Genomic DNA, 7,512 nt, shown 5'->3' on the forward strand with positions numbered 1-7,512 from the left:
TTTTGGGCGACCTAGCTTTTCCCAACTCATCCAAGAAACTCGGCCAAAGTCAGATTTATGACTCCACGCATAGGAGGGTTGACATCCAAAAACTCATGTAGGTACTGCTTGGAGGGGGTTGTTTATGTTTCTATTGGAAAAATTGACCCAAGCAGACTTGTTGGAAGCCTTAATGGTGGCAAGGATGATTTGGCTTAGAAGGAATTCAGTTGTTTTTGGTAGAGGCTTTACTCCTCCAACTCAGATTGTGGGTGTTGTCAAGATTTCGATGGAGAGGTTTTCTGAGGCTAGTGCTGGTGTATCGGGGCCAATGAGAGCTTTGGCAATGGATCCCCCCTGTTGGCAGAAACCTCCGAATGGTAAGTAGAAAATTAATTGGGATGCCGCAATACACAAGGAGGCCATGTAGATGGGTGTTGGGGTTATCATAAGGGATGAGTTTGGGAGTGTGGTGGTAGCATAGTCAAAACTCTTTCCATTCATCACAGATCCCACAACAGTAGTGGTGGTGGCAGCCTAGTTTGCGGTGCTACTTGGCAGGGAAGTGGGAAGCAGCCGAATTATTTTGGAAGGTGACTCCTCTGTGGTGGTTTCTGCACTAAGGGAGGAAGGTTCCTGTTCTAGAGTCTATGGACAGCTTGTGGATGATATCAAGAAATAGTGTATATTCAGAGAGATGCGAATAAGGCAGTTCATGTTTTGGCCAAGTGTGCGATTTCTCAATTGCTAGACAAAGTATAGATAGATGAGTGCCCCTCCTATATTAAAAGCATTGTATTAGCAAATCGGAATATTTCCGTTTGAGTATTAATAACATCGCTTCTTTATAAAAAAATAAAAAAATAAAAAATTAACATTATTTATTTTTTATATGTAGATCTAAATATTAAATAATTAATTATTATTATTATTATTTTTTTAAAAAAAACATTGAAGTTATATAACAACTGTATAGAAGTTGTAACCATCAGGTATAGCGTGGGGTTCGGTCTCGCGAATTAAAGATAAAAGTTATAAATAAAAGCGATCTTATTATATTTTTATTTATTATATATAAAGTATGATGAATTAAAGATAAAGGTTATAAATAAAAGTGATCTTAATGTATGGGTGAACCGGAATTACATCAGCCCATGAATGCGAGTAATTGGAACATGGAAAATAAGCAACTAGGCTACTGTTGTTGTGTTTTGAAAGTGGGTTTGCCGTTTCGAAAATGTAACTTATTGCATTATGGGTTTCATTGATGGATTGGTCTTTGGCCAATCGATTGTTCCACAAGAATCCTAATTTTTTCATCTTATTTTTTTTTCCTTAAACCACCAAAATGATTGAAAGATTTCAAATTCCTTTGTAAAAAGAGAAGTCTTAATTCATTAATCAGATCATTTAAACAAAGCTTTGAGATCAAGAAAATGGTGAACACCTTAAGCTAAATCAATTCTTTATCTTGTTGATCATCTTTTAAATCATAATATTCCATTATGGAACTTCATTTGGTTGGTGATTGTTCCTCCAGACCTTTGACATATTATATGGGCCTACATATCTGTACTCAATAATTGGTGTTTTCTTGTCAATTTTATTTTTCTAAAAAAGGAAAAAAGAAATACTAATTTTGATCCTTTTAAAATCTCAGGAACAATTCAATAGTGGCATCTGTCTTCTATTTAGAGCTAATCTCTCTCTCTCTCTCTCTTTTATTTATTTATTTATGCTCTGATTTTCAGGTTGTTACATGGTAATGATTTGGACTTGCATGTAAAAAAGGTATTTGTGGCCGTACGATTGTTGCATTGTTTATGATATTGTTAGGAAGATCTTGTTATTATTTTATGGAGTTGTATTGGCGGGAATTTGAGATGCTTTCCGACATTGATTAATCTCTTTAATTTCGTTTGGGTGTTTGATTTTTTAAGACAAAATTCATTGAGTTGTGATTGATGTACAACAAAATTGCATAACACATGTACAACACTCATCATATGGGTCCCACCTCATGTGTCTAGTATTGTGCTTATGCAATTTTGTTGTACAAAAATCTTTTTCCAAATTCAATTCTTACTTGATGCGTGGATTTTGAGGTTTTACTTTTTAGAAAAAGTTGAATAAAATATAATTTATTTTTTAAAAAGTTGAATAAAATATTATTTATTTTTGAAAAAAGCAAAAGCAAAATCAGAATCATATTTGTTTTTGAAAATTCTTTTGCCAGACGCACAATAGCTAGGAATGTTTCTTCAGTGTTGTTAAATATATTGCAAATAATTTACATTTATTTGTATAAAAATATTGAATGTATTTTCCATCCAACTTTAAAAAAAAAAAAAAAAAGTTGCAGAATACGTCCAAAGCGTCGCTTTATTCATTTTTATTTACTCGTTACAACAGTACTCTCTAGCCATCTCTATGTAAAACTTGTGTGTGGTCCTACAAATTCAATAGTAGATTTGCACATTTTTTTTATATGAAAATCAACAAGATAGAACAAACGTTTTTCTAACTTATTTCATCAGCAAGAGCAAAACTTCAATAGACTTTGATGCTCAATTGGGGTTTAACTTACCAACTTCAACCGGGTAGCAACAACAATTGTCTGGATCAAGACACATTGGAGAACTAGTCATGCCACACGTGTCCATGCAGTTATGATACCTACAACCATACAAAGCAATGAAATAAGGATTTGAGTTGTGTTTTCCTGATATGGTGCTTAAAAGCATTTTTAATAGTCTCATCAAAATAATTTTTTGATTATTTTGATGAGGCAATTTGACGAAATTTTTCAAAATGACTATTCAGTAGCCTCACCAATTTGGTGAAAAAAAAAAGCGATTGAATACTACTCACCAACAATAGTGAGATAGTTCACTCACCAAATCTATAAAAAACTATTAAAATTTTCTTTCTTCATTTTTTTTTGTTTCTCTCTCATGCATCATACACAATTTCCATTTTGAAAAAGATTATTTAAATGGAATAGTAATAGTTGGGAGTGATTTAAAAAAGTGAATGGCTAAAATAGATAAAAGTGATTTTTCATTATTTTGGCTCATGAAATTTGATGAGGTGATTAAGAATGCTTTTAAATACCCATATTGTAACATTAATCGTTAAAGGAAATATTTACAGTCAAAACACAAAATAAGTTACGTACGCTGTTCAATCAACTATATAAAAATTATAGAACCCTTTAGCCTTTAGCTCTCAACCCTCCATTTTAAATTGAATAGAATAGCGCTTCTATTTATATATACACACCGAGACTGTCACTCAGCTTTGTTTTCTATTGAATACAAACAACAAGAAGTCTTTTCGTACACTAAAAAACCATTAATATATGTACAAAAATTAATATTGCAAGGTAAACAAATTTAACATAAGGAATAAGAAAAACATTTATGCGAAGGAGAGGAAACGATACCAATAGAAAAAACTAGGAAAGTCACCAAAAGCAAAGAGAATGTTGCAGAATATTTCACATTGAGTTGAAAAAAGTGCACTAAAACAATTCACTTTAACGTCAAATGAATGAAGAACACATATAAACTTATGGCATATATATAGCCAAAAGCAAACTTGATATGTCTTAAGAAAATGCCCATATATAATATTAGGTGAAATATCAGACGATAAAAGAAAATTTGAAATAAATTTAATAAAAGGATATATCAAGAAACGTCATTTAAGTGAAAACAATTAAGGAAAAACATTAATTGACATGAGTCGAAGAAAGTTAAAGAATAAAATACGGAAATGTATTAAAGAATAATGAAAAACCATATTAGAAAGGTAAAATAAGTTACAGAAATGAAAAAAAAAAATTAAAATAAATAAGAGAATATTTATACAAAAATATGGTGTTTTTTATTTGAAAAAAAATGTCGTTTTTGAAAGTCTATCTCAAAAATATCTTTTATGTTGCATGTCGAAGGAACAATGCAAAATCATATATAGAAAGATAAAATACAATATAAAAAATAGAAAGATATTAAGAGAGTATTAATTATAGAAAAAAAAATGGAGTTTTTTCCTTGAAAAATAACAACAGTTTTTTTTTTTTTTTTTTTTTTTTTTCAGAATAATCTTCTCTTAACTTTTTTCTTAAATTAATGCATTTTACGTTTCACACAATCTTCGCAAAGGCCATAATGGGAAAAGAAGTTACAGATACGAAGAATTGACGGCATCAACAACTGTAGAGTTTATTTTGTGTTTAATAAGGAATTTTTTCAGTTTGGTAAGTATCTGGTTATTAGGCAAGTATTCGTTATTTATTTTTGTGTTCAATAAGGGATTTTTCCAATTTGACAAGTATTGGGTTATTAGGCAAGTATCTATTATTTTTATGTCAAATTCACTAAGAGAAGGGGGGGGGGGGGGGGGGGGTGCTAATAGTAAAATGTGTGGGCAGCAAGTAAGTCCACTAGGGTAGGATGAGGGTTTTATTCTAATCCTATTTAATTCCCTTGTTGTATTCAGTTGAGGACAGATTATGATGGAATAAAAAATGTGTTGTTTTCTTGAGATGCGATTTCTCTTTTTTTTTTTTTTTTTTTTTTTTTTTGTGGTGAGACGCTGCTAATACCAGTGAGACTCTGATTCAACCTATCACCTTCGTTATTTTGGTGAGATTCTAAATTAACGTAGATTTATTTTTATTCATGTTATTTTCCTATCCTCTACTGCGTCAAGAATAAGAGAGTTGTGTTTTTCGGACGCGATTTAATTTCTTTGGAAGCAAATTAAGATTAATTCTTTTCATTTCCTTCTATAATAAGTAATAATACTACATGCTTAATTCTTATTTCACCTTCGTACAACTAGCGGCTGATGTGGAGTGCATAAGTTCAATTATATGAGAATAAAGTCACAGTTAAATATTTAGTATTATTCAAATAAAAATTTGGCATTAATAATGAGATTTTACTGTAATCTATTTGGGAAGTAAATTTAGTAAAGAAGATGAGACAGCTCAACGGATCCATTTCAAATGAAATAGATACTATTTATTTTATAGTAATTAAGGATTTAAAGTTGATACATCTAATGATCTATATGGTTTCACATTATTTAAATTTTAAAAGACGTGTCAATATTAACTTCGTGTATATTATTAGATACATTAACTTTAAATCATAGATCATGGTAATGATAATGATTTGGTAATGGTAATGATTTCACATTTTTTTTTTTCTTTTTACTTTTTATTATTATTATTATTATTATTATTTTTTATGCTCTGATTTTCAGGTTGTTGCATGGTAATGATTTGGACTTGCATGTAAAGAAGGTATTTCCAGCCATATGATTGTTGCATTATTTATGATCTTGTTAGGAAGATCTCGTTATTATTTTATGGAGTTGTATTGGGAATTTGAGATGCTTTCAGACAATGATTAATCTCTTTAATTTTATTGTGACTCTATCTGATTCGTACTGGCTGTAACCTTTTAATAGCTTGGTGGCTAGCTTGGAATGTTTCTCTAGTGTTGTTAGATATTGCAAATAATTTACATTTATTTGTATAAAAATCTTGAATTTATTTTCCATCAAACATTATAAAAAACAAAAGTTGCAGATACGACCAAAGCATTGCTTTATTCATTTTTATTTATTCGCTATAACACTCTCTAGCCATCTCTACATAGAACTTGTGTGTGGTCCCATAAATTCAATGGTAAATTTGCACATTTTTTTATATGAAAATAAAAAAGATAGAACAAATATTTTTCGAACTTATTTCTTCAGTAAGAGCAAAACTTCGATAGACTTTGATACTCAATTGGGGTTTAACTTACCAATTTCAACTGGGTAGCAACAACAATTGTTTGGATCAAGACACATTGGAGAACCAGTCATGTTGCACGTGTCCATGTAGTTATGATACCCACAACTACACAAAGCAAAGCAATAAGGATTTGAGTTGTGTTTTCCTGATATGGTGCTTAAAAGCATTTCTAATAGCCTCATCAAAATAATTTTCTGGTTATTTTGGTCAGCCAATTTGGTGAAAAAAAATAAGTATTGAACACTACTTACTAACAATAGTGAGTACTGTTCACTTACCAAATATATAAAAAACTATTAAAATTTTCTCTTTCTTCTCCCCTCCTCTATTTTTATTTTTATTTTTTCTTTTAATTTTTTAATTTTATTTTTTTTTCTCTCTCATGCATGATACACAACCTCCATTTTGAAAAAAATTATTTAAATAGAATAATGATAGTTGTGAGTGATTTAAAAAAGTGAATGGTTAAAATAAAAAAAATTGGTTTTTCACTATTTTGGCTCGTGAAATTTGATGAGGCGATTAAGAATTAATGCTCTTACATATATATTGTAACATTAAACGTTACAGGAAACAATTACAGTCAAAACACAAAATAAATTACGTACGTACGCCGTTCAATCAACAATATAAAAATTATAGAACTCTTTAGCCTTTAGCTTTCAATCCTCCATTTTAAATTGAATAGAATAACGCTTCTATTTATATATACACACCAAGACTTTCACCTTGCTTTGTTTTTCTATTGACTACGGGTCCGTTTGGGTATGCGATTTCAAAAAGTGCGATTTAAAATAACGATTTTAAAATGTGCGATTTGAAAAAAGTGATTTTTAAAAACACAGTTAAGCGTTTGGCAAAATCGCAGTTTAGTCTTTAAAATCGCGAATTTACCTTTAAAATTTTACGTTTTCAAAAAAGCACCATCTTCTCTGCGATTTGAAAAAGCAGATTTTTTGCGTTTTCAAATCGCAATTTTTAAAAACGCAATTTCCAAACGATTTATGTTCTGCGATTTGGTTTAAAATCGCACTTATTGTCTACGAAATCGCAATCCCAAACGCACCTCTTTTCGTGCACTAAAAAACCATTAATATATGTAAAAATTTAATATTGCAAGGTAAACAAATTTAACATAAGGAATAAGAAAAACATTTATACGAAGGAGAGGAAAGATACCAAAAGAGAAAACTAGAAAAGTCAACAAAAGCAAAGAGAATGTTGCAGAATATATTCTTTTGGAGGATAGTGAATCGATGCAAGATGATGAGGAACTTAGGTAGCATCGACTAATTGAAGAAGATTATCAAAGTGTAAATTCTGATGATGAATTTCCCAGACTTGGGGATCCTGTTCTTGAAAAGGGTGATTCGAGTTCTGGAGACCTGATTCTGGAAAGATATCTCCCTAGCTTTGGTGATAATTGGATTCGCTCTGTTGATATTAAGCATGATGCTGGGAATGGTTCTAAGGAATGGAGTGCCCTGTTTAAGACAACGAGATCCATGGGTAATTTGCAATACTTTAAGCCGAAAAAGATTAGGGGTAAGGTTTTTATTACTCCTCCAGATGAAGCTATTGCAGAAGGTATTGCCAAATGGAGGACATGTCTGGTTGGTCAATTCATGGACAAGTCGTTGCCATATTTTTTTGGTGGAAAATGCAGTAATTTCTATGTGGAGACAGTATGGTGATGTTGAAGTGTTTTCCTTGGAGAATGG

This window comes from Alnus glutinosa, chromosome 7 (genome assembly GCF_958979055.1).
Source record: "Alnus glutinosa chromosome 7, dhAlnGlut1.1, whole genome shotgun sequence".
In the NCBI taxonomy this organism is placed as follows: domain Eukaryota; kingdom Viridiplantae; phylum Streptophyta; class Magnoliopsida; order Fagales; family Betulaceae; genus Alnus; species Alnus glutinosa.